The sequence below is a fragment of the Spea bombifrons genome, chromosome 6, assembly GCF_027358695.1.
Source record: "Spea bombifrons isolate aSpeBom1 chromosome 6, aSpeBom1.2.pri, whole genome shotgun sequence".
In the NCBI taxonomy this organism is placed as follows: domain Eukaryota; kingdom Metazoa; phylum Chordata; class Amphibia; order Anura; family Pelobatidae; genus Spea; species Spea bombifrons.
The window spans coordinates 21,825,613-21,851,787 of record NC_071092.1 but is presented as its reverse complement, the minus strand read 5'-3'; the positions used below and the strand labels follow the sequence as shown (position 1 = coordinate 21,851,787).

The following is a 26,175-nucleotide window of genomic DNA, read 5'->3' as shown; positions in this document are numbered from 1 at the left end:
GAATTTATTTAAATTCCTTCAGTGCAAGATTCATGAATAAAGGGCTGTAATCTCAGGTGAGTAATCTCACAGACATGGCATTCCTGCACATATTCTAGATGTACCTTTACAAAACATTTTAAATGTGACCACCTCCATCTTTCCGTTGCCAATATTGGTCCCCGCAAAATGCATAATGTATGTACTTATTCTTCCTTCCGTCTCTTTCTTCCTCCTCTGCTATTGCTTTGTTCTATCCCACTTGCTGCTAGTCAGGGAATAAAGAGCAGAGTGGACCTGCAGAGCTTCCTGCGTCTCTGCATAGAGTTGCTATAGATATAGCGTAGAAGGGCTAACGTAGCATGCAGTAAGTCTAGTGTGGGAGACAAATACAGCTTGTTCTTTGTTTTTCACAGCTACCCAAAGTTGTACTGCTTCCATTCCTGACATGAACCTCTTTGCCTGATAAAGGTAATACCATTGTCTACCTATTCCATTAAAATATATATTTTTTTGAATTTACATAATTGACTAGTTTTAGTTTCTGATGGACACATTAATTCACCAAGCTCTTAATTTCACATTTTTTCTATTACTATAAACAGATCACAGGAATTAACTCTGGTGATGCTGAAGGTGGTACTATTTTAATATAATCATGTCATGAGCTAGGAATATGTTGTGGAATGCAGATGAATATAAAAGCACACAAACTGCATGCTCAGCATACCATTTATTTCCCAAAAATAATGAGATCTCAATGTTGCAGCAGAGCTGAGTGAATGAGTAAGAAAGCATTACTTTCATTTTTTTGAATCTAGGCAACCATAAAGATATACATACACAGGGGGTAAACTGTTGCTTTAATGCTATATTAGCTGCAGTGCTGTGGGACATGGCTCGCCGTACCTGCATTTGGACCTGGGCCTAGATTAGTAGATATGCAATGTACCTAAAATAAAGGATATTCTGAAATTATATGTATTCTCTGTAATGTTTATGGTTTTTTGTACTTCAGATATTGTTTTGGGGTCTTAAGTGTCTTAAGTGTTGTTTAATCAAATAGTTTAATATTTATGAAGTATGAGGTAATATAAAAATATGCACACTTCCTTATGAAAACAGTATACAACACTAAATATACATTTCAAGTCCAAAATTATGAAAATATAGTATGTAGTGGATAATAGCATTAAGTAAATTTTGTTTTTTGGGGACAAATATCTACATAACCATAACTAAAATATGCATAATAAAAGAGAAATTATTGTATTACCACATGTATGTCTATGTATATGATCCTGCACATCACTTGTAATGATTGGCGTCACTAGGGTGGCCAGAGGGGCCATGAACCCTCTACAAATTATCATTCATACAGACCTCTGTCTCCCTTCTCCCTCTTGAAACACACCGGCTATTAATGCCAATGCTCAGCAGTGCAGGGGCCTGTGCAAAAAAAGAACTTGCACTCACACCACAGACCACAGGAGAGATTGGGACAAAGTAAGAGATATAGAAAGGAGAGAGATAATGAGAGATGAAAAGAAAGAGAAGGGAAGAGATAATGCGAAGTGAGAGTGATAACGAGAAAAAGATGGAAGAGAATGGGAAAAGGGAGAGATAATGAGAAAGGGTAGAGCTAAACAGAAACGGGAGATATTAATAGAAAGAGGATAGATGAGATAAACATAAAGAGGAGATGTAGAGAGAAAATGGAGAGATAAAGAAAAATGGAAGATATGAGTTAAAGAAAAACAGGAAAGATAATGAGAAGGGGGACCAAAAAAAAGAGGAGACATAAAAGGGGACACATAAAAGAGAAAAAGGAGAGATAATTAGAAATGGGAGATATGCAGAAAGGGGGAGAGAAAGGGAACAAGGTGAGGTAAAGAGGAGGAGAGATGAATAGAAGGGGAAAGAAGAGGAAAAGAGACTGGAGAGAGAGAGAAAGAAGAGGAGAGATAAAGAGGGTGGGAAGCTAAATAAAACAAAGAGAGATAAAAAAGGGAAAAGATAAATAGAAAAAGCAGAGATGGAAAGGAGAGATTAAGAGGAGGAGTGATACTGAGAAGGATAAAAAAGAAAATAGATACAGAGAAAAGGAAGAAAGGTGGAGAGATACAGAGAAAGGAGAGAGATGAGAAAGAAAAAAGGGAGAGAAAAAGAGAAAAATCAGAGGAGCTAAACAGAAAGCGGAGGGATATGGAAAAGGGGTGAGGTGAAGAGAAAGGAGGAGAGATAAAGAGAAAGTGGGGAGATACAAAACAGAACACACAGAGTGGGAAAAAGAAAGTGGAGAAATAAAGAGAAAGGGGAGAGATAGAAAGGAAAGAAAAAGAGGAGTAGATATAATGAGACAAGGGATCAAAGTGAGAGAGATAAAGAAAGAGGGGAGCAATAAAATGAAGGAAGGAGAGATAAAGAGAAAAGAGAGCTGTGATAAAGAGAAAGTGAGAGAGATAAAGAAAAGGGGAGCAATAAAATGAAGGAAGGAGAGATAAAGAGAAAAGAGAGCTGTGATAAAGAGAAATTGTGGAGATAATAAGGAAAAATAGGATCAAAGAGATTGATGAGATGGGCAGAAAGGGGAGAGATAATTAAGATAGGGGAGTAATTATGGGAAGAGAGAGTGTGTTTGTGTTGTAAAAGTGTTTGTATGTTAGAGAAAATGTGTATATTCTGATCCATAGGGCCTAAAGGGAATAAATAAAGGGTGCATGCGAGAGATGACCTGACTCTGAGAGGAGACCTGAGACTCTGAGGGGAGACCACTGTGTGTACAATCTGCGTGCTGGGTAAATTCTGTGAATGAAATTTGGGCAAGTCTCGTGCCTGTGTGTTATCTGGGTGCTGGAGCAAGTCCTGTGGTTGGAGTCTATGTGTTGAAGCAAACTCTGTGTCTGTGTGTAATTTGGGTGCTGGTGCATATGCTGTGGATATAATCTGGGTACAAGGGCAAGTCGTGTGGGGATGCAATCTGGGTGCTGGGGAAATTCCATGTGTATATATTATATAGTTGAATTGGGATGATTAAAGGCATATTTCACAGAGGTTGTTAATTTTTGTTAAAATTGCAAATATTTGTGTGTATATATATATATATATATATATATATATATATATATATATATATATATATATATATATCGGGAGATGCCACTGCCTTTGTTATTCTAAAATGAAAAAACCTCATGGTCAATCTTTCCCGTTTGTGTTTTTGATATTGAATTTCCAGGTTATAACTACCAACAGTAAAAACCAAGCAAGGGTTTATCACAAGCAGATATCTTGCAATTTAACACTATGAGATCTGTCCAGGATAGGGCAAGTGATAACAGGCCTAATCTACAGTTAAGGCAGCTTCTTGTAAGAGCTGTTTATTTCCAGTCTGGATACATTAGCTGATACAGTTATATGTGTGCTTAGTCCTGATTACTGTACGTGAACCAGTGTTCTGTTTTATTCAACAAGAGACATTTGTTACTATTTATAAAGCTCTATTGCATTGATTTTTTTTTCGTAATAATTACCTAAGATCTTATACCTTATATTGGTCACTGTTGAGGCCTCACTACTACTACTTAAACCAGTATAGGTTTTGTTGTTCTAACAACTCCAAATAAAAAGTTATTTATTTTAATAGAAATGCTTTTTGCTTAATTTTGCATATTCTTGCTTGATTTTAACCAATTTCAAACCTTTTAACTGATCTGCCCATACTCATGTTAGGATATGCAAAAATCCTGGTGTGTTTGCGGCCCTGAAATTCTAGAGATTGACAGCCTCACCCTATTTAATTCCTTTTCTTTTTATTAACATTTTAAAATAGGAAGCAGACTCTAACAGATTTCACTGTTTTGGAGAAAAACCCATACAGATTCTTATGATGCATTCTGGCCAAGTGACCTTTGAAAGTTGTGGTTTCTATGGATAAATGTATTGGAATGCAATAGGTAACCTCTAAATCCTGGGTTACTGAATTAGTAAATCATTCATGAATAGAAGGCCATTATATAATAAGATGTATATTATATAAATGTTAGTATTATTGACGCATTTTATAACACTTTTATAACAAGCATATTTAAATAATACAATTGCTAAAGCCATCAATCTAAGCCATTACATATCTAAGAAAGCATGATCTATAGATAGATGTCTGGGTGCCTTATGTAGGAAAATGTACCTAGACAAAAATAATTAGTACCCGCCGGTTTTCGGTATGAAATAATTAATATTCTATCATATGTGTTTCTGTTATGTGGTATGGTTATGCAATTAAGTCATTAAGTGTATATATTCCTGCTGGTATTTATGTATTTAAATAACACCTTACCATATGGTGGACAACCGGATGCCTGCAGGTGTATGTGGCCTTTTAGGGTTTTATTATAGACCCCGTTTTTTTTTTGTTTTTTTTTAAAAAGACATCAGCAATTATCCAGAATATGTCCAGTCCTGAGTTTATATGATTGTGTTGTGAATCCCATTAACTTTAGACACCATTACAATTCTTGTGGTGACAGGTTTAGTGGTATATTAAAAGAGGTTATATGGGGAGCTTGGTTTATAATGGAAAATGTTTTAGGAGCTGCTTGTTATGTTTTAGAGATGGGAAAAAAAGCCAACCGTTAAGTATAAAATATATGGGTAGCCTGCTGGTTCTTTTGCCCCCAACTTTTACGCATTACCATATTCATCATTAACATGAGAGGGTGCCAGGGCCTAGTAGTTATATGGACTATCATATGTTAAATGTCTAGCTGGTAAAGAAAGTGTTAAAATGCAATATTTTCTGCAGTTACCGGCAATCTTCTATACGTACCATCTTTCCTATCACACAGCCAGCTTAATTCTTGAGCTCTAGTATGCATGCACAAATGGTAACATCTGAAGCCCATCAAACAAATAACTTTGTCATAAAGAATGTAATAATGTTATTTAACAAAATATATGCAAAATAACACAGATTACTAGCCACAATCTAAAAAGGATTTGGGCATCAAAACTGGTGTTTCTCAATGTAATATGTATTGCGCGTAGAAAATCAGTATGTTCTTTTTATGGATGCATACGTGTACATATATCACTCCCAGATACGCAGCTTTATATGCCACACTGCACATGTTTATAGCCATGCAATAATTTAAAAGACTCCAGCAGTGAGGTTATGATGGTTTCTGCCAACTGCCAGGCCTTGAACATGCATCTTAATACTGCAGTATGTAGTATGTAAGTGATGTATATTTAGTTCCTGCAGAAGACCAACGCAGACATGTATGACATATAACAATCTATAGCCTAATATTCCACTAACCAAAGAGGTCTATAATTAACACTATATGAATGTGTACTGCTGCATGTGTGCATACCTATATCAATTTTATACACAGATGGATGTGTATATATATATTTATATATATACATAAATATATATCGTATATATTCATGCATTTCATTATGAGTGTTATTATGCGTTCAAATATATTATGTATGCATAAGTGTAATTCAAACATTCTGTGATAAAGGTTGTGTGATGGGAGTTAGAATAGCACCTGGGCTAGATCTTAGCCAATTGGAGTGCAAGCGTTTAGACTTTTAGATTTATATTTGAGATACACAGATTGATATAGATGGAAATAGATAGATAGATAGATAGATAAATAGATAGATAGATAGATAGATAGTGCCTGTGTTTCAAACACTTGTTGGGTATGAGTGTGTGTGTGAGTGTGTGTGTGTGTGTGTGTGTGTAACAGGGCCCTTCAGGTATTTACAGAATTAAGATAGATTTTGTGTTTCTAAAAATAAATGTGTGCGGGCCTCCAAATTTTCCAAGTAGAAAGACAATTGTGAAATTCTGTATACGCATGCTCTGGGAACTTCAACCACAGCAGAAAATAACAGGTGTATTGTTTAAAAAAAATGCAAGAAAATATAAAGAAAACATATCTATACATAAGATCATACAGTCAAATTACCAAATGACACATTAAAAGGTGAGTAGCAAGAATATATATATAAGAAAATTGGTATTACCGCCCCCATATGCTCACCAGAGCCAAGCAAGCCTACATAGAATAGAGAAGCAACAGCTCTTGGAGGTGTACATCATGTAGCTGTTATGTACAGAGTGGCTACCATGTAAATAACGTGTAACTAATCCCTTAAATAAGGAGTGACAATTACAGGTAGCAACCACTGCTGAAATGATCGGGCATTTACACAGGTAGACAACGAAATATTAATTATTCCTCCCCTACCTGGGCTTGTAGACACAGATCCTTTAGTCTGCTGGGTTAAAGCTCTGGACATGATGGGATTATGCTGTTCTCTCTTCTACCTTGCATATCCACATAGGAAAAAAGGGTGCAGAAATACATAAGAATATAAAAATGCAAAAAAAAAAAAAAAGGGTAGGAGATTTCGGGGAAGAACTGAAATCCTTTGAGTGGCAGGCAAATCCTTCGTGGCTTTGAGAAGCAAAGGTTGAATTTCAGGAATGAAATGGATAGATCACGGATTCTTCGGAATAACAAGCTCCTTTTGTGTCCAGATCCTGTAGGTTTGGAAAGGTATCTGATGGATCTGTGTGGGTCTGGAGGGCTTATTTGTTCCTTAGCTGATCAGTGCTGTTGCTATCTGCAGCATAATGTTCTCCTTTACTACACCCCCTTCCTATACAGGAGAGAGAGAGAGAGAGAAGGAGAGGGAGAGAGAGATGGAATCAATATTTTATTAGAGAGAACATGGTGAGAAGGGGAGAAGAGATCGTATTTACATCCAGAGGTTATTCTACAGCCCTCGTACCCCCAAAAGGGGAGAACGCGACGTAGTGCAATGGCTGAAAGACGGACATGCATTATTAATAGCACGGGCTGCGCTCAAGCATCCTCATAATCGGCACAGGGGCTGAAGACAGACAGGAATTCTCTGCCGGCACCGAGCGAATTCTCGGCTTCACTTTCACGCACACGTAGCGATTTTAATTGCAACAATCATCACTAGCAACACTTATCAAGACAGCCTGGAAATACAACATACACTTGAGAACAGTGACACTTCCAAGCAAGAGGCACCGCCATCCTTTCGCGTGTTACACACGTAGGCTACTTATGCACATAGATCAAATCCAACACGTATTGCCAGGCACCTAGCTTTCAACGACATGGTCTAATGCACATATGATAGCACATACGTGTGCTGTTGCACATAGTAGACGCACGTACGATATCCTGATCTAACAGGGCTTCTCAGATCCGTATGAATGATTCCACAAGCAGCACTGCTGGAATGACCGATGGATGGACGTATAGACAGGCATAGATATATGTTAACCCGTGATGTGGCGCTGAGATCTCCCTGCAGGTGGACAATAATGTGATGGAGATGATCTTTTTTATATGAATTCACCGATATGTATCTGGATAGCATACTTTGGACGATGAACCGCGGATGCATATAAAGTACACATGCACCTAATATACATGCCGACATGGTTGATTCATCCACAGAAAAATGGTACAATCAAATGATTTTGCTAGAGAAGGAGGTGAAATGTTTAGATAAACTGATAGATTTATACTTACAGTTATGTCAGTTAGTTCCAGCCCTGTAATGTAGAACCCTGATTTCTCACCCCATGCACACTAAACACACACTGTCAGGATTAGGGAAAAGAGAGAATTTCCCTGCTAAGAATCCCTTCCCTGTGACTTCTGCTCAAACTGATTGGAGCTCCAACGTCATGTTCTATGATGGGGGGAGGGGTTCCCCCTTATGGTGACGGTGGGAATTGCAACCAAATCTTCGCAACTGGGTAACTATGTAAAAGCATGCAGCAACTGCCTCACGCAGTATTGCAGTCACCTTTAATGTCACCATAATGGGCAGTAATGCAGAATTATATTTATTTATATAAAAGCAGCACTTATAAGTCAAGTTACATAGGTTTCAGCATGCCTGGGTTAACAGTATATATTTTATTGTATTAAGATAAATCCAGCAGTTATAAAAATAATGTTTTTATTAAAAAAAAAAAGTTACAGTTGACATTAGAAGACAGACAAGATATAGCAAATAATCACGCCTCCAGAAAGCACTATACGTTTGTTACGGTATAAACCATTATTATTATGTTTATTATTAAACTCTTATTATTAGTTATTGATTTATATAGCGTTGTTATAGCCACCAGCGCTATGCAATGGGTAATCAGGACATAACGAGTACCGTATCACATAAAGTGTGGATATACAGACACAAAAGTTAAAGAGAGTCTTGCTCAAATCAGTATTATCTGCAATAAAATTCTCTTTTTTTGTCTCTACAGAAAAGGAAAAGGTACACTTAGCCACCAGGTAGGCAGAACAAATGATCACAAACTAATACATCTTATAAAACTACTTAACAGAGTAGAATTAATATACCAATAACAATTAACTACTTGACAACAATCGACGTTCCAGGCATGTCATGAAGTTAAACAGGTTTAAAAAGCGATCAAAGATTGCTTTCTTCTCCCAAACAGTGTTCTGTAATGGCTCGATATTGAGACTCTTAGCAACACTGAAAATTGCAGCAGGGGCCCCATCTGATCACTCCTTGAAGTGACAATGTGTGCCGTAGTAAATGTGGCACCAGCCACCTGCTTTAATAGAAGTTAGAATGATGATCAACAATCCTAAGATCTAACGATATTGAGGCATTCAGTGACACTGAAATCCTACCCCAGGACACAGTGTGTCTGCTCCAGTAAGCGGCCACAAGCACAATAGTAGAGAGAGATTTTGCCTCTTGCAAGATGGCGGCACCAACTAAAAAATAAATGAGTTCCAGAGATGGTCTGTCCAGACCTTCTGGAGAACTCTGAGCTCCCCTGTAGGTTAAATACAAGTACTGCATACAACCATGCAAGCTTACTAATCACAATGTGAAATAATTCCTCAGTTTCTTTTTTATTATATAAACAAAGTTCAGATTGTTTTATCCATTGAGACCAGATTGAACTGGACTTATTTAGATAGATTAGAGGACCTATACATTGCATGTTCCATTTTGGCTTGAAATATTAATTAATTATTTACTGTGTTCCATATAGGTTTGTTAATTTGTTTCCAATTATGAGCAGTTATTATTTTAGTAGCTACCAGAATATGCGTTATTATCAGTGAATTTGCTTTTGACATATGTGGCCAATTCAAATGCAATAATACCATTTCCAGAGTTTTTTCCTAGTAGGAAACAAGTACCATCGATTAGCAACTTTGTATTGGGTCTCCACTAAATTCAAGCAGTGAATGTTTTTCATAGTTCTTTAAAAAGCAAAATCCCATTGCTGCTTCTCAATATGGTACTTCATGTCCTTTTCCCAACTAACAATAGCTTTGTTTATCACCCGTTTTGTGTAAAATTTAAAATTTACAAGCTATTTGTCATTACTTTAATAGTGTCCTTCTTGTTAAACAAATAAATAAATAATGAGTAAATATTAAATGTTTTAATACTAAATACTTTTTTTAATATAAATACTTAAATATTGAGATACTTCTGCATTTCTTGATATAATGATATTGCTCTCTCAAACTTGTGAACTTATAGTCCTTGACTATAGGTGAGATTCTATTAAGTACCATCCTTCCTTTTTACTCATCTTCAATAGAGTCCTATGTATATGTGTAATTTTGGCTGCCATATATTTTCAATATTGGGGAAACTCAAACCTCCTTCATATGATTTTTGCATTAATACTTTTTGCTAGATTCTTGGTTTTTCTCCTCCATACATTTTTTTGTACCATAGAGAGTCACTGATCCGAAATTGGTCCTGGGAGCATGGTAAACATATAAGACCATTTCGGAATAATATAGGCATTGTTTGTGTTAATTTTATGTTCCTTTAACCATAAGCTAAGGGTCATAACATTTGTTTCCATTAAATTATTTAGGTTCTTGGTGATCCTAATGCCTAAATAGTCTATATGATTCTTTCCCCATTTAAAGCCATAATTTTGTTGGATTTAATCTTTTATTTGGTTCTCGATTAATTAATATTATAAAGACTTAATCAGCTGTTCTATTGAATTCAATGTGCTTGTTAAAACTATTAATGTATTGTCTGCATGTTGATTGATTTTTAGCTGTTGTAGTTGTATGTTTATACCTTCAATTTCATTTTTATTAAAATGTAATTTCCATTGATAATGGTCCTATGGATAGAACATGTAGTAGAGGGGAAAGTGGGCAACCCTGTCTGGTTCCATTTGTCAATGGAAAGCAGATAGCGCAAATATTTAGCCCTACTGTTCTGACTGTAGGATTTTAATACATTGCCATAATTGGTGAAACCAATCAGTCAGTACTGGGATATTTTCTTAATGGGCTAAATCCAATATATCTGTGATTTGTTGGGGTGTTATTAATGGCGGATCTTCTTAGTATAAAACCTATTTGGTCTGGATGTATTAAAGAGTCAATACCTCCTTTTAATCTATTAGCTAGTATTGAAGAAAAACATTAAATGTCTACATTGATTAGTGATAATGGTTTATAATTTGCTACATTTCTGGGTGACTTTAGAATATTAGCTTGTGCAATTTCTTGTGGGAATTTACGTTCTTGAACTATACTATTATAGAAGAGATTAGTAAATCCATCTGGACCGGGAGTTTTCCAGAATACTAGTTTGTAAATTGAGGTCTGGACTTCTTCTAATGATATCAGTAAACTAATCCTTTCACTTTGACTGTTAGAAATTGTAGAGAAGGAGAGTTTTGAGAGATATTTATCTATATCTCCCTTATTTTCCTTACAGGGTAAATTGTACAGTTTACTATAAAATTAATTAAATAATTGCCCTATTTCTTTGGGTGTCCTACACTCTTTATCTTCTTCAATAAGTTTCTGCACTCTGTTATTCACTATTACATTTCTAATTTTATTAGTAAAATGGTATCTGTTCTATTGGCATAATATATTAACTTATAGGTTTCTATAAATTAAATGCAGTTACCTTCATTAGTTTTTTACTTATCTTATTTTGGGTGTTCTTAATTTCTGCCAGCCCCTCTTGAGTTGGGTTATTTTAGCTTTTTTACCCAGGCTTGATTTAATTCTATATAGAGTGATTCAATTTTGGCCCCTTTTTCTGGTTTCTTGAGAATTCCATTTAATGCTCAGGCATCTAATGACAGATTTAAAAGTATACCAATTATTGGATGGTGAAGTTTGTTCTGAAGTATTTTCTTTAGAGTAATATTCAATTTCTGATTTTAATAGCTCAATGTTGTATGCATTCTGTAATAAAAAAAAAATTCTTATTTCTAGATTTCAGAGTTTTTCCCAATATGTCCATATCTCCACATACCGTGTCAACTCGAGAGTGAACCATTGACCCTTGAAAATTAGTAAAATCAGAATCAGAAAAAAGACATGCATCCATCAAGTTCAGCTTTTCCCACATCTGTTAATTGCTGTTGATCCAAAAGAAGGCAAAACAAAAATCCAGTTTGTAGCTCTTTCCAATTTTCCAAATTCCATGCCGGCTTTTCCAGGAGGCTAGAAGTCTGCAGGATCTGGTCTGGGATTCCTATAGGGCTGGCATCAGGCACAGGTGCTGGGCATTAAAAACCCCTGGAGGCTGATAATCAGGATGACTGTTGGGGGAAGAAGAAGTTCCCTGCGTTCCCAGGGCAAGGAGAGGCCCTGAAGAAGAAGGCCATCCCTGAGCCAAGTGAGGCAATACCTGCCTGGACCCTTTGTGTGCTGTCTGTGGAAGGTTTTCCTGAGCCTGGCTTAGCTGGGTCTGGCTGGGAGGTCGAGTTAGTGAGTAATTAGGCTGGTCAGTCTGGGCCAGCATTGTACAGTTAGAGAGGGCTCCAACTGGCAGCTAGGTGTTTCTTTTTATGATTTTGTTTTGGGGTGTTGCATTTAAACAGTTAAAATAAAGCGCTGTTTTGTTACAAGCTGGTGTTCCTGACTCTGATTGCCCTAGAGGATTGTGCTTAGGACCCCTAAATGTGACATTTATGGCCCTCATGCTACAGGGTTTGTCACAATTTGTATAATGCTATCATATCCCTTCTGAGGCAATTGTTCTAAACTAAACAGATTTACATTTGTTAACCATTCTTCATAACTAACATGTTCCATTCCTTTTATTAATTTTGTAGCCCGCCTCTGCACTTTTTCTAGTGCTATAATATTCTTCATTAGAATAAGTGTCCAAAATTGCACAGCATATTCAAGGTGTGTGTGACAGAATGACCTGTCATACAGGGCCCCAAGGTACTCAAAGATGGCTCCAGTCTGGCTGCCAAACAGGCAGGAACTCCATTGTGTAAACTAATCCCATTAACAGGGTTGCTGCCAGGGGGAGATTCAGTAGCTAAAGGGGATTAAAAATTGGGTTGTCTACATGCACCTATTTATCAATGTTAATTTATGTTAATTAAGTTCTGTGGCTATATGAGTCTATGTTTTACAACAATAAACTGTTCATTCCTGCTGTACTCAATTCAAGGTAGTTGTGTCTACTTATTGGGTACACATAGCAGGGTTCCAAGGTGTGCATGCTGGCTGGTGCTGGAAGTTATTCCGGGGACAACAGGAGGATACTGGGTGATCTCTGGGAGTTACTACAGCTCTCTTGGTGAACCTGTTACAGTGTGGTTTTACCATTGATTTATAAAGAGGCAAAATGTAATTTACATATTATTAACATATACCTTCCTTCAGGCTCAAGGACTTGAGATGAATAATATCCACTTGGACAGATCTAGAGAAAATGATAGCAACCCCACATCTTTTTTTCCTTTAGTGAAGCATGTACTATTATCGGGAATTAGTTATCACCCCATGTAATTTTCTCAGAACTTCTTTCTTCTGGGAGACATACATTGTGTTCTTTAATAAGGTACTAATATAAGGTAGGCCGTTCTTGTGGATAATTTAACCCCTGCACATTTAATGATAACATTTTAATCATATTTATTTATTTTGCTTCCCTCTCCTCCACCCTACTCTAGTACCAGTCCAATTATAGGTCCATGTCACCCTCATAACATTACATAAATAACATAAAAAGCTTCATGTAGATTTCCTCCTGTGATAATGATGATCTCTTGGACCATCTTCCAAAGATCATCACGCCTGTATCCCTTTGAGACATGATAATGTGTCTTATTATAGACACCAAAGGGGAAACACAGGGGAAGCTGAGGGTTCATATTTATTTAGAAAATATTAATTTAGTGACTAGCCCTACATTCATTAGGCTCGAGAATGAAGGGGAGAAAATAAATAAAATAAAAGTATTCTAAATGTCCTGCGTATGTGTGTAGGGTCTATGTGACTTATACTTGCTCTTATTTATTATCTATAGCGCTCTCGCTAGGAACCTACATCAAACATGACTATAGTGCTTTCTTATATACCTCCTGTGTATCCTGTGTAAAATGCCTTTAATCAGCTTCACAACATGTGTAAATAGATATTCACCCATCTCTGGGCAAGGGAACACCCAACGTAAGGGGGGGGTTGACATTGTTTCTAGTGATAGGCCTTAAATCAGTTTGGCAGCATACAATCGTGGCCAAATGTTTTGAGAATGACACACGTATTGGTCTTCACAAAGTTTGCTGCTTCAGTATTCTTATATATTTTTGTCAGATGTTATTATAATATACTGGAGTATAATTACAAGCATTTCATAAGTATCAAAGGTTTTTATCAACTACATTAAGGTTATGCAAAGAGTCAATATTTGCAGTGTTGACCTCTCTTTTTCAAGACCTCTGCAATCCGCCCTGGCATACTGTCAATTAACTTCTGGGCCACATCCTGACTGATGGCAGCCCATTCTTGCATAATCAATGCTTAGAGTTTGTCAGACTTTGTGGGTTTTTGTTTGTCGACCCGCCTCTTGAGGATTGACCACAAGTTCTCAATGAGATTAAGGTCTGGGGAGTTTCCTGGTCATGGACCCAAAATGTCAATCTTTTGTTCCCCCAGCCACTGTTCTTGGATGGTTGGGAGAAGTTGCTCTTGAAGGATGTGTTGGTACCATTCTTTATTCATGGCTGTGTTCTTAGGATTGTGAGTGAGCCCACTCCCTTGGCTGAGAAGGAACCCCACACATGAATGGTCCCAGGATGCTTTACCTGTACTTGCTCTAAAATTTGCAAAAAAACTAAACAAAAAAACATAAAAACACAGGGTATTTCAAAACTCAACACAAATATAATTTATTTAGAAGGCTTTTTGATTAGATTTTGTACATGGGTAAAAGAGTTTTCAAATAAAAGTTCGAAAAAATATTTGTTTTCAGTTGTGTACCATATTTTTACCATCATTTTTTTAAATTGTAAAATAGATGATATGATCAAAATAATGGCATCTAAAGAAAACACTTCTTGTCCTGAAAAAATAATATATATGTCAGGAACAGCAGGCATTAGAACCTGCAACATTGTGGATTCTATGTGAATCATATATCCACTGCTCCACCAGGTAGATCTTGGAATGCTGTTTCCTTCTGCCTCTCCTTGAACCATGTTGTTCCTGCATGCTCTTGACACACCTGCCCCTCGTTTGGTCAATTAAGGCTCAATATAAACCAGGCACCATCCTAGCCTCAGTGCTAGAGAATTGTGTACCTGGCCTTGTATACTGTGCTACTGCTTTGCCACCTCTGACCTGTCTTCTGTGTTTGACCCTTTGCTTTGGACTCAGACCTTGTTCTAGTGTTTGTCCCTTGGTACCCTGTTGATCGTGATGTTCTGGTTTCTGACCTTTGGCTTGGACTGTGACTATTCTTCAAATTATCCTTTGTACCGTGCATTGGTCATCATCCACTGCTGCCGCCTGCCAGCCGTGCTCCTGCCGTGTGCCCTACCAGAGGGCTTCCAGCCATGCTCCTGCTGTGTGCCCTCCCAGAGGGCTTCCAGCCGTGCTCCTACCTCTTGCCTTGCCTGTGCGCATCCGGTTTCCTGCCTGTACTGAGCTTGTCACCCTAAGTTTATATCCTGCTCATGCTTAGAACACCTATAGATGGCGCCCAGGAGAAAGACTAAGGCTAAAGTGGAGTGCAGCCCTGAACAGCATCAGCCTGCCTACAGCCATGCTCTGAACTCGAACCTAACCCTGCATCGAGACTCCTACCTGATCCAGCACCTGGTGCCCTTACAAAATAATGTGTGTGAGTACACTAAATGAGAGAGAAGAAAATTAGCTAAAAACAGCCATTGTCATAAAGGGCACAGACAGCTTTGTCCTCCAGGGGTTAAAAATGTCAGTGCCTGTAAGGTAAGCTGTGCATTAATTTCTCTACAGACAAGCAAGGATTATATTATAATTAAGGCCAGCTTTGATTGCAGATACTGTGTACACTACATGTCCATCCCCTCCCCCCTCTCCTGCCAGTCTTTGTCTGTAGCTGTACACTCACTTACACACTGACACCCCCTTTTGTCCCATGTCTTCTGTCAACAGGGCCGGCCCTACAATGGAGCCGACTGGGGCAATTGCCCCAGGTGGAACTTTTGAAGGGGCGGTACTTTGCCGCCCCAAGCGCTTTTTTTTTTAAGCGGAGGAGAGAGAGGGGCGCCGAGTTGTTTTCGCTTACCCGCTCGGCGCCCCCCTCTCTCTCTCTCTCTCTCTCTCTCCTCTGTGGCGAGTCTCCGTGCTCTGTCACGGTGCCGGCTTGTAATGCTGAGCGCCGGAAGTGACGTCAATTTATGGCGCTCAGCATTACAAGCCGGCACCGTGGCAGAGCAAGGAGACTCGCCGCAGGACTGTTTAAAGGTAAGTACCGGGGGGGATAATGGCGTCGGCGAAGTTTAAAATGCCGCCCCCCCGGCGTCGGCGGGGGGGGCGGCATTTTAAACTTCGCTCCAGGCAGCATTAAGTCTTGGGCCGGCCCTGTCTGTCAATATTTTCTGTGCAGCTTTACACTCTCTCACATACAGACACTCCCACTTCTCATGATCCCCCTCCCTTCTCTTATCAATATCTTCTGTGCAATTGCACACTCTCTTACACACACAGACAACCTCTCTTCAGAAGCTCCTCTTTCCATCTCTTCTGTCAGTATCGTCTCTGCAAATATACAGTCTCCTACACATTTACACATTCCTCATCCTCTTCTCATGCTCCTTCTCCCACTTCTCCTGTCAGTATCTTTTCTGAGGCTTTACACTCCTTCACACACTGACTACTTCCACTTCCTTGTTTCATTCATATCTCTCCTGTCAGTATCTTTTCTGCAGCTGCACAGAGAGATCAGAGGAGATCAGACAATGGCTGAAGAAGGTGAGTGAGCAGGTAGGTGGACTGTGAGGTAAATTCAGTAGGAGCCCAGAAGGAACTGTAATTACCTGGAAACAAATTGGTTTACTGCTCTGTGCAGGAATACAGGACGTGGTAAGTAGATGGCAGCAGAAGGGTTAAAAGTTCAGGGCCTGGTTGCAGGATGCTATAGGTGTGCAGCCAGATATAACAATGGTCTGTGGGTGGAAACGGTAGATACACAGCAGGTACAGGGTTAACGTAGCCAAAGTTGGGGGCACCAGAGAAGCAGCAAATCTGAAAGGCAATCTGAGGGCAGGGCAACAGGCAATCAAGATAAGCGGTGAGCAATCCAGATCAGCAACAATTCACAAAACTCCAGACGCTAGGAGACAATACCCTGAGCGTCTTTACAGGAACTCTTTTGCTCCCAGGCAGGGTGACATCACAGGAAGCTTGTTTACTGGACCATCCCCCCATCACAGCTTAAGGGAAGTGGGAGTTAGTGCACATGCAAGAGGCTCTGTGGTCCTGCTCCATCAGATACTCAAGTGTGGGACTTGACAGGGGCAAATGCAAGAAAGGGGGAGGGCAGAGAATTAAAGCCACAAATAAAACAATTTTTTTTCTCAAAATGTTGGGCCTTGTGCACAAGTCTTCTATTTAGTCTCTGTAAAAATGTATCATTACAGAGTGTTGTCATAGGCAGGCTTCATTCATTGGTCTGCCAACGCAAACCTAATTTAACTTAATTTGCATACGTTATTTTTTAAAACCCAGTGCCCCATAAAGCCCTGTCAACAAAAAAATGCATAGTAAAGTAGTTTAACCCCTTAACGGCTAATGACATACCAGGCACATCATGGCATTAAGTAAGCTTAGACAGCAATCTAAGCTTAGACAGCAATCTGTCAGAGATCAGAGTTCCCCGCACCGGTCAGAGAGCAGAGGGGCATAAGGCATTTCTGTAGGGGGTCAAAAGGCATATCATGGTGCAAAGTGGCATATAGAGGGTTAAAAGGCATATCATGGGGCACAGTGGCATTTAGAGGGTTAAAAGGCATATCATGGGGCACAGTGGCATTTAGAGGGTTAAAGGGCATATCATGGGGCACAGTGGCATATAGGGGGTCTAAGGCATTTCTGGGGCAGAGTGGCAAGCCTGGGGGCAGATGTGCATAACTGTGGGGGCAGGTTGGAAAATAAAAAGAAATAAAACCAAAATATTTTTCTCAATCATAGCTTTTATTAAAATACACAGTTTACATGAATTAACATTTACTGGTAAAAAATTTTTCCTATAGGGTCGTCTTATATTTAGGCTTTTTCTTTTTTTCCTAAATTAAGATTCAGATTTTGGGGGGTCGTCTTATAATCAGGGTTGTCTTATAATCGAGCAAATACGGTATGTTAGGATACAAACATTGACCTAGGATACCAGGATCGCTTCATAGCCTGCAAAATGTCTTATACAGAACATTGAAATGCCTGTTACTCTAAAATAAATATAATCTGAAGATAATTTCATTGACCCTTTACAAACTGTAGAGTGATTATGATCTTCATATTTTTCTCATCTGCTGCCCCAAATAATTATCTCTAAGATTGTGTCTTAATACTCTACACAATATCTAAACCTGATAAGCATGATTATTCCTTCCTGTTAAATTTTATATAGATGGCTGAGATGTCCTTTCAGCTCCAGAAGGACTAACAAGAAGAAAAAAGTGTCCTGTGTGCAGGACAGCTGATTGACTAATTATGAAGCATTATGAACAAAATTAAAAATGAATTTTTTTTTAAAAAAAAAGTTAAAGATCTATAGAGGTTACATAGTACCAGACCTATCAAATTACATTTGACAAACTCAGACCACTAAGATTTGCAGTAAACTTGTGCATGGCGAGCAAAATCGCTTCAGAGAAAATTTTAGTTGAGTTTTTGTCGCGTTCATTTGGGGCCATGAATTTAGTTTCATGTTCAGGTCATATAAAATTTGCGTCTGAATGACATTTGGGTGGCGCTCCCAAAGGGGGAGGTCCCTGACATCTTCAGGACTTCTGGAGTAGACACTGGCAGATAATATGCACATGCAGCTCCGTAGAATTTAAAAAAAAAAAAACATTCCCCCAGAGTAAGGACAGTCAAAGAGGTACAGCAGTAGTAGTAGGGCACAGGGACTAGGCAGGCAGACACAGATGATAGGAACATGCAGCCCCTTGGAGCAGGACTGAATTTCCCCAATATTGTATATTATACATATTATATTGTCACTAATATTTATTGTCACTGTTTTCGGATCCCACGAAGTCCCGCTCTCTGCATGCTGCTCCGGCGGCTGCTATCCCCACCGGCATGAAGCAGCTTCCTCAACCATGCTGCGTCTATGCGCGTACTGGAGTGAAGCGCATTTGTAACCTCACATGACCCCGCCTGACCTCCTGTGCCTTGTTCTCGACCCATGCTGCCTATCTAAACACAGAACCTTCACTATTACATTACCCTTGGTTGGTGTAAGACGTGTTCAGTATTGCTGCTCTAGTTTTATCTTGTTAACTCTGATCCATGGGATCCATCATTAGTCACCAATATGTATTTATCATGAAGAATAATAGATGGTGTGATACAAAGATCATAAAAAAATAATGTGTCCACAAATTACAGGTTTGGCGAGTAGTATAAATGGGCAGTTGTCTTAATCTACTAAACTCTACACAGAAACAGAGAAAAACATATCTGCAGTCCCCGTAATGCACTACAATAGTACACTAAAGCGTCTCCATTCTACCCTACAACAGTACATTTTGTGCACCAAAAAAAACCTATTAATTAACTTGCAGTATGGTAGGTGACCACTGAGTATTAATCTCAGCCTCTGCCAATCTGTCTCATATCAGTCTGTAGCTACTGCTACTGACAAGTTAACATGGCATCACCAGACCTACACTGTATATCGAATGATGGGTCTTCCCCTTGTAAATGCTGATTGGCCAAAGTGAAAAAAGTAAGGAAAAACTACAATGTTGCAAAGAAGAGTGGGCCAAATTTCCGGCACAACAATGTGAGAGACTGATAAAGTCATACAGAAAATGAATGTTTCAAGATATTGCTGCTAAAGGTGGTTCTACAAGCTATTAAATCATAGGGTGTACTAAGTTTTTCACACATGGCTTTTACATTTTGGCTTTATTTTTGTTGAATAAACCAGGAACAGGTAATTGTTATTATGTCCTGATATGTAAAACCATAGACTTCAAAGACTGTGCTTTCTTTGTCACAAGACTGTATATCTAATGGTTGGCCAGAGGGTAAACAGTCAATAGTCAATTGTTGTAACCATCCATCAAGGCCATTACTATCAATGAGATCACCTCTACTTTTTTGGCTACTTCTACCAATCAGTCATTGATATGTACCCTCCAATACACAGTCCCTCTCACCTTACCTATTTAAAGAATGCCAAAACTGCTTGTAATGGCACCAAAACAGCTTGTAATGGTTGCAGTCACACCTTACGGTGAAAGGAAGAATCTTCTGCACTTTTGCAGTTCGCTTTCTTCAGTTTTCTTGATTTGTACAAATGCACAAAACAGGCAATTTTCTTAAAAATAAAGTTTGTACGAAATGAAAGCAGAAGTCTACTGTGCAGGCCAGTGTGTTCAGTAACACAGCAAAATCTGACTTCAATTTTAAGCAAACAATGTTTAATACTGATGTCAAATTATTTAAGTGACCTTATGGAGAGGTACTATGATTAAGTGTTGAAAGTAACATTCATGCTCCCAACATTTTTACCCAAATGTATATTTATTTTTACATTATCTTCAAGCATAAAACATGGGTGTTATTAGGTACATATTTTTCTGCCATTTGGCTTTAAAAAATATAATATTAATAATATAAGGCTTTATTTAATTTTGTTAACCATGTGTTTCAAGATTTAGACTTTTATTAGAATACTCCATATTATATTCAATACATATCCATGATATGGTTTATAGCATAAAGTGATTTCAGTAGAGAGGTTCTCAATCTAGTCCTCAAGGACTACTAATGCTCTTGAAGTTACAAATATTTCCAGTTGAGCGCAAGTAGATGATTCCTAAATCCACATACATTAATGGTCCTTGAGGACTGACTTGAGAACCACTCTTTAAGACAACATACTGTTTTAGAAACCCTTAGTTACCTTGGTCCATGCTACTTATATTCTCTTGTTACGCTTCTTGTAACTGCTCTTTAAAGCTGCATGCATCTATTCCCAGTGCTCTTCCTCTAAACACTCCCAAAAATATTTCCTGATCAATAACTTTTTTTAAGCTTCCAATCATACGTGGGAACTTCCTAGAGTTTTTACCCCAACCTCTCCTGCTCCTTATGGTAGGCAGGAAGTGGGAAGAAGAAGGGCAAGCAGTAAGCGAGGCCAACTCCTTCATGCCACCTGGGGTCAGACACCACTCAAGAAGCCCAGCAATCAATTTTAATTCACACATAAACACACAAATATTTGCTTGCTTTTACCGCAGGGTCGCAAAACATTGTGTTATGTGACCCTGCTGTATTACGTCTCTGTGAGTGGTTCAGTCCAGGTTGGACTAGCCCTTTATGAAGAATGTTGGACTGGGTTCCAGGGCAATTGTACTCAGCTCTCTGGGCCAACTCGCCCCTAAAAGACATATGCCTATCCCATACATGTTTAAATTTTCTTACTATTACAGCACTACAACCAGTTACCCAGGAAAAGGATGATGATGATGAAGAATGGAGGTTGAATGGGACCACAGTTCTCATATGAAGAGAAGTTAATCATTGTACAGGTCATCCTGTGTTATGAGGCCCTCTTATTTAGGGGGAAAATTACAGAATGAGGAGTGAGAAGTACACAGAAGACCATTAAGAAAAGGTGGGCTGACTGCAATTGTGTAGTCAAGTAGAAAATGGCTGCAGTGGCAATGAACATGCAAGCTACAGGTTGAGGCCCTGTAGGCAACATCACCTTTAATAGACGGGTGGAAATGCTGAGACAGCTAATTACTCCCCCCCTCCCAATATTGACAGAGGCATGCTCATTGAGTAGGGATAAAGAGGTAAGTCCCTGGATCTGGATTTACCTCTTTATCTCCCTTACTTCCAGGAGGAGGCAGGGTCACACAACACAAGCTGCACCATGCACAGGCTGAAGCTTTGTGAGGTAAATGAGCTGCGTGCATGTTAGTGTCTGCCTGGGCATGTATGTTAGTGTGTGTCCACCTGAAAATGCATGTTGGAGTGTGCCTGGGTATGCATGTTAGTGTGTCTCTTTCTGGCTATGTATGTGTGTCTGCCTGGGTATTTTATTGTATGTCTCTCTTAGTGTGTGTATGGGTGTGTGTGTTAGTGTATGCAGGTGTATCTGCCTGGGTATGTTAGTGTGTGTCTGCCTGAGTATGTTAAAACGGGTGTCTGGGTATGTTAGTATGTGAACATGTGTCTTTAGGTATGTTAGAATTGGTGTCTGGGTGTTTTGGTGTGTAAACACGTGTCTTGGGTTATTGAAAGTGTGTCTGGGCATGTGCGTCTCTGTCTTCATGTTAGTGTGTGTCTGGATTTTTTATTGTATGAGCATGTGTCTTTTTCAGGGTATGTTAGTGTGAGTGCCTGGGTTTGTTAGTGAGTATATGTATTTATTTTGATTTGTGAACATGTGTCTTTGTGTATGTTAGTGTGTGAACATGTGTCTTAGTCTGGGTATGTGAGTATAGGTGGCTATTTTAGTGTTGGAACATGTGTCTTTGATAATGTTAGTGTGTGTTTGGGCTGTGTTGATTTGAGTATCTGGGTATGTTAGTGTCAAGTGTCTCTCTATGTTAGTACTGAGTTTTTGAATGTGTGTGTTAGTCCTGAGTGTATAGTTATGTCAGTGTGAGTGTTTGGGTGTGTGAGTTAGAGTGAATGTCTGTGCGTGGTTAAGTGTGAGTGCCCCTCCTGAGGCCAAGCTCTGGATCCGCCCATGGTCTAGACCTGTAGTCACATTGTCCTTCAAGGCTGTTAGTCCCTTTGGTTGATGCTAGGCAACAAGTTGCAAAGACAAGAATAACATCACCGCTAGAGTATGCTTACTTTACTCATACTTCTTTGAAACTGTAACCAGAGAATAACTATAAGGCTTCTCTCCATAGCTAGAATACTGTGCCCACAAGTGTTGAAATCTCTTCCTGAACTGTTTCTAACAGCAAACCTGATTACATGTTGAAATTGCTCAGTTCTAATGCATGCCCATCTATCAGTCCCATACAGCCACATTCCACCTCTTTCTCTCCCAGATCTTCTGCTGCAGTCAAAGCTACATGACCAGCCACAGCCAGACCATCAGTCATTTTACAGCAGCCTCTGCCACATCTACACCACCAGCAACCTTTGCACCACAGTTACACCAGCAGACACCTCTACAGCAGCCACTTGTGTGGCATCTAGCACCACAGTTACACCAGAATCCACACCATCACACTCCATGTCACCAGGGTCTGATCCACCAACATTGTCAAGCAGCCTTGTGTCTCAATACTGATCCTTGAAGTGCCCTTCTTGTAACAAGATATTCTGCTAAATATATACCATTATCCCTAGGATAAGTCTGAAAATATGTGAGGTGGCAGCAAGATGATGGCTCCCAAACACAGCATAACAGAAGATGATAAAGATCTTTTTTCAATTACTGTTCAAGTGGACAAAATGTGCTTAAGATGTTGTATATAGATTTAAGAATTAATCAGCAATGTTGCAGTTCCTTTTAAAATTATAGATGCATAGGGACATAGCACTAACACATTTATGTCACACCATCAAACATCCTTAAGAATTGTTTATTGCATATTGTATATTACAACATGAAAACTTACATTGCTCATGAAAAGGCATAATTTTCTCTGAAAGGGGATCAAAAAGGATTTTATGAATATTCTATTCTGCTTATCTGCTGAATAGACTGTCCTACCTACTAATGGAAGACTCCAAAATCTGTCTCTTGTGCATTTTGGCTTTATTTTTATTGAATAAATCATGACAAGGTGTAATATGTCATGTGTTGTTCATCTGAGGTTGTATCAACAGATGGTTGTTATTATGACCTGATTAAAAATAGAAACCATACAATTCAAAGAAGGTGCACTTTCTTTTTCAGAAGACTGTATATCCCTGTACGTACAGAATGGATTTGAAATAAATAAATTCTGCAATTAAGTACAGGCAGAGCTATAATTCAGACTTTGTTTTTCCATGTCCTTTTTGCTATTTAATGGCAGTTTCATTTTAGTGATTCAGCTGTAAAAACTTCCGGGAATCTTGATTAGATTCATTGTCTCATTTTTGCTTGCAATTAATTTATGTAAGTGGTAGCAGGCATGGCCAAATCTGTGAACTGTTAGCAAAGCTAAAAAAACTGAAATATGCGCTAAGTCAAATGATGTTTTATTAGCAGAACTAGAAGAATAGGATAGATTTTTAATAATTTTTATTTTTATAAATAAAGGTGTGGTGTTTTGTTTAATAGTTTTCTTCAGCGAAATAGCAAAAACATTTTATGCTTGTTCACATGTAAAATAAAACACTTAATTATAGTTGGTTAGAACTATACACATTTACAATGATCCACATATATAGAAGTACATACTACTACAATCATATCATACCACCCACATATGCAGAAATAGATGTATTTAGGATTTGCTATATGTCTTCCATGATGAAGCACAGTTATCTGGCATTTACTCCCTTGTATGTGATTTTTTTTTTATCACGGAACCCTGTACAGTGGCACAATGCCTCTGTTAGGTTTTTAAATCGTACCAGGGAGTCCGGAGCACGGGGGGCAGGTCTGAAGATGCAATGGTAAGTCTAGAGGGGCAGAGTGGCATATCAGGTGGGCAGAGTGGCATATAAGGGGTATAAGGCATATCTGAGGGACAGAGTGGCATATCAGGGGCAGAGTGGCATATCAGGGGGCAGAGTGACATATCAGGGGGCAGAGTGGCATATCTATAAGTAAGGTGCATTATAAATTAAGGGGGGACCTTAAAATGGATATTGGTTTTCCAAATTTCTGTTTGTATATAACATATGCTGTCAAAAGCAGGACTAACTGCATAATAGATACCATAAATGTTAAAATGAATTCCGGTGCATTAAATAGAATACTGTTTTACCATTCTACTAATGTGTATTATTTCTTTAAAAATACATTTTTCTTTAAAATAGCACCAAACTATAAGGGTCCACCCTATAATAGAGTGCGGCATATATTCAGGCCAATACACCAATGGGGCCAATATGCAAAATACAGACATACATGTCACAGAGCTGGATAGCCCGACTGACTACCTCTGCTGACTTGTGCTCCCTTAGCCTGGGACAACACACTCTTCCCCGGTTTCCCAGTCACTAGCCCAGACTCATTGTAGGGTATAACCAAAATGAAGACTGCTTTATTTTTCACACTCATGGCTGGTTATAGCCAGCTAAGCACACATTAACATAAATCAAGATATTGGGATACAAACTGCCCCTTAATCTGCCTCCCAGAGACAAGAAGGTCAGTAAAGGGATTACAATACAATGAGATCACAACCTTACCTCTATTACAAAATCTATTCCAAGGTTTGGCCAGGGTAAATGTCTGTAGTGGTGAAACGGGGGGGGGGCTGAATTATACAACATATTAGTACACCATGGGGAAGACTGACTTATACAACATAGTAGTGCACCATGGGGGGGAGGGTCTGACATTAAACTAAAACAATGACCGCCATTGTTTTGCATATCCTGGCTGTCTAATCCCCTCAGCAAGTGATGAGCTGATATACTTCTGGGGGTAGATTCATAAGTCTTTACAATGCCAGGGCCCATAGTCAATGGGTAGGAGGCTGGCTGTCAGGCATTTCCAGTGGCCCCACTGATGGAGGGTTCCGTCACATACCATATAGTTGGATATTTCAGGTCCAGTTTTTTGATCCAATGATCCTATATTTAAATATAGTAGGACATCGATTTCTGTGTTGCGTTAATGTTAGACTTAGTTATTTATGGCCAACAAAGGAGGTACCTCCAGAGGATTTCCAATACTCAACTGGAATATTATTTATTGATTGAAAATGAGTCAATAAATAATAATGCTCTCTTGAAACCTTGGGTCAATCAATGTGCCAAGCTAGGGGATTTAATTAGGCTTATACCAGCCAAACATGTAGTCATAAAAAACCCTTAACCAAAGTGGCAAGATCACCAAATATGTAAATATTTATAAAAATATTTATAAAAATAGTCTATTTACTAATCCTTATTTCCAACACTTAGAAGAAATAGTACTTTGCCTGGCATGTCATGCCATTAAATGAGCTTAGAAAGGTTTGCTTTCTTCTCTCAAAGACTGTTGATGTTGAGTGTTCACCATATAGAATATGTCAGTGGATACTTTCTTTAAAAGAGCTTAGTAGGCAACCAACAATTGCCTCCCAAGCTTAGACGTATTGCTAAAAATCCCTTAATATTGAGGCATTTAGTGACACCAAAATCCACCCCAGCTTGCACTGTAATCTTCGGTGAGTGACCACAAGCTCCATAGTGAGAGATGTTGCCTCTCGTGCCCACTAAAATTAGAAAAAAAATTACAAATGTGGCAAAGTAAAATAATTCTCCAGTGATGTCACCATAAGGGGAACCATTCAGTTCCATCAAAATGTACAAAAAAGCCAAAAAATATAGAAAATAAAATGTTCAACCCTATTTCTTCCCAAAAATCATGGCATGGAAAGTGTTAAAATAAGGGTAGAAAAAGAAGAAGAAAACAGCCCGGTCCAAAGTCCAAGGACAAAAGGGTTTTCTCTTTAAAGTGGAAAAAATGGCCAGACTAGATTGGCTAAATAGTCAGAAGCATCTT

General features: G+C 38.7%; 1 protein-coding gene across 1 annotated transcript in view; it reads right to left on the bottom strand.

The window, feature by feature from the left end:
- The window catches only part of GRIN2B (glutamate ionotropic receptor NMDA type subunit 2B), a 191,482-nt gene extending 183,833 nt beyond the window's left edge, over positions 1–7,649 (bottom strand). The window contains exons 1-2 of the mRNA XM_053469112.1: positions 7,572–7,649; positions 6,246–6,660 (exon numbers count right to left, since the gene is read on the bottom strand). The gene's annotated coding sequence lies outside the window, so the exon portion shown is untranslated. The remainder of the gene's footprint in view (positions 1–6,245; positions 6,661–7,571) is intronic.
- Positions 7,650–26,175: the final 18,526 nt, after the last annotated feature.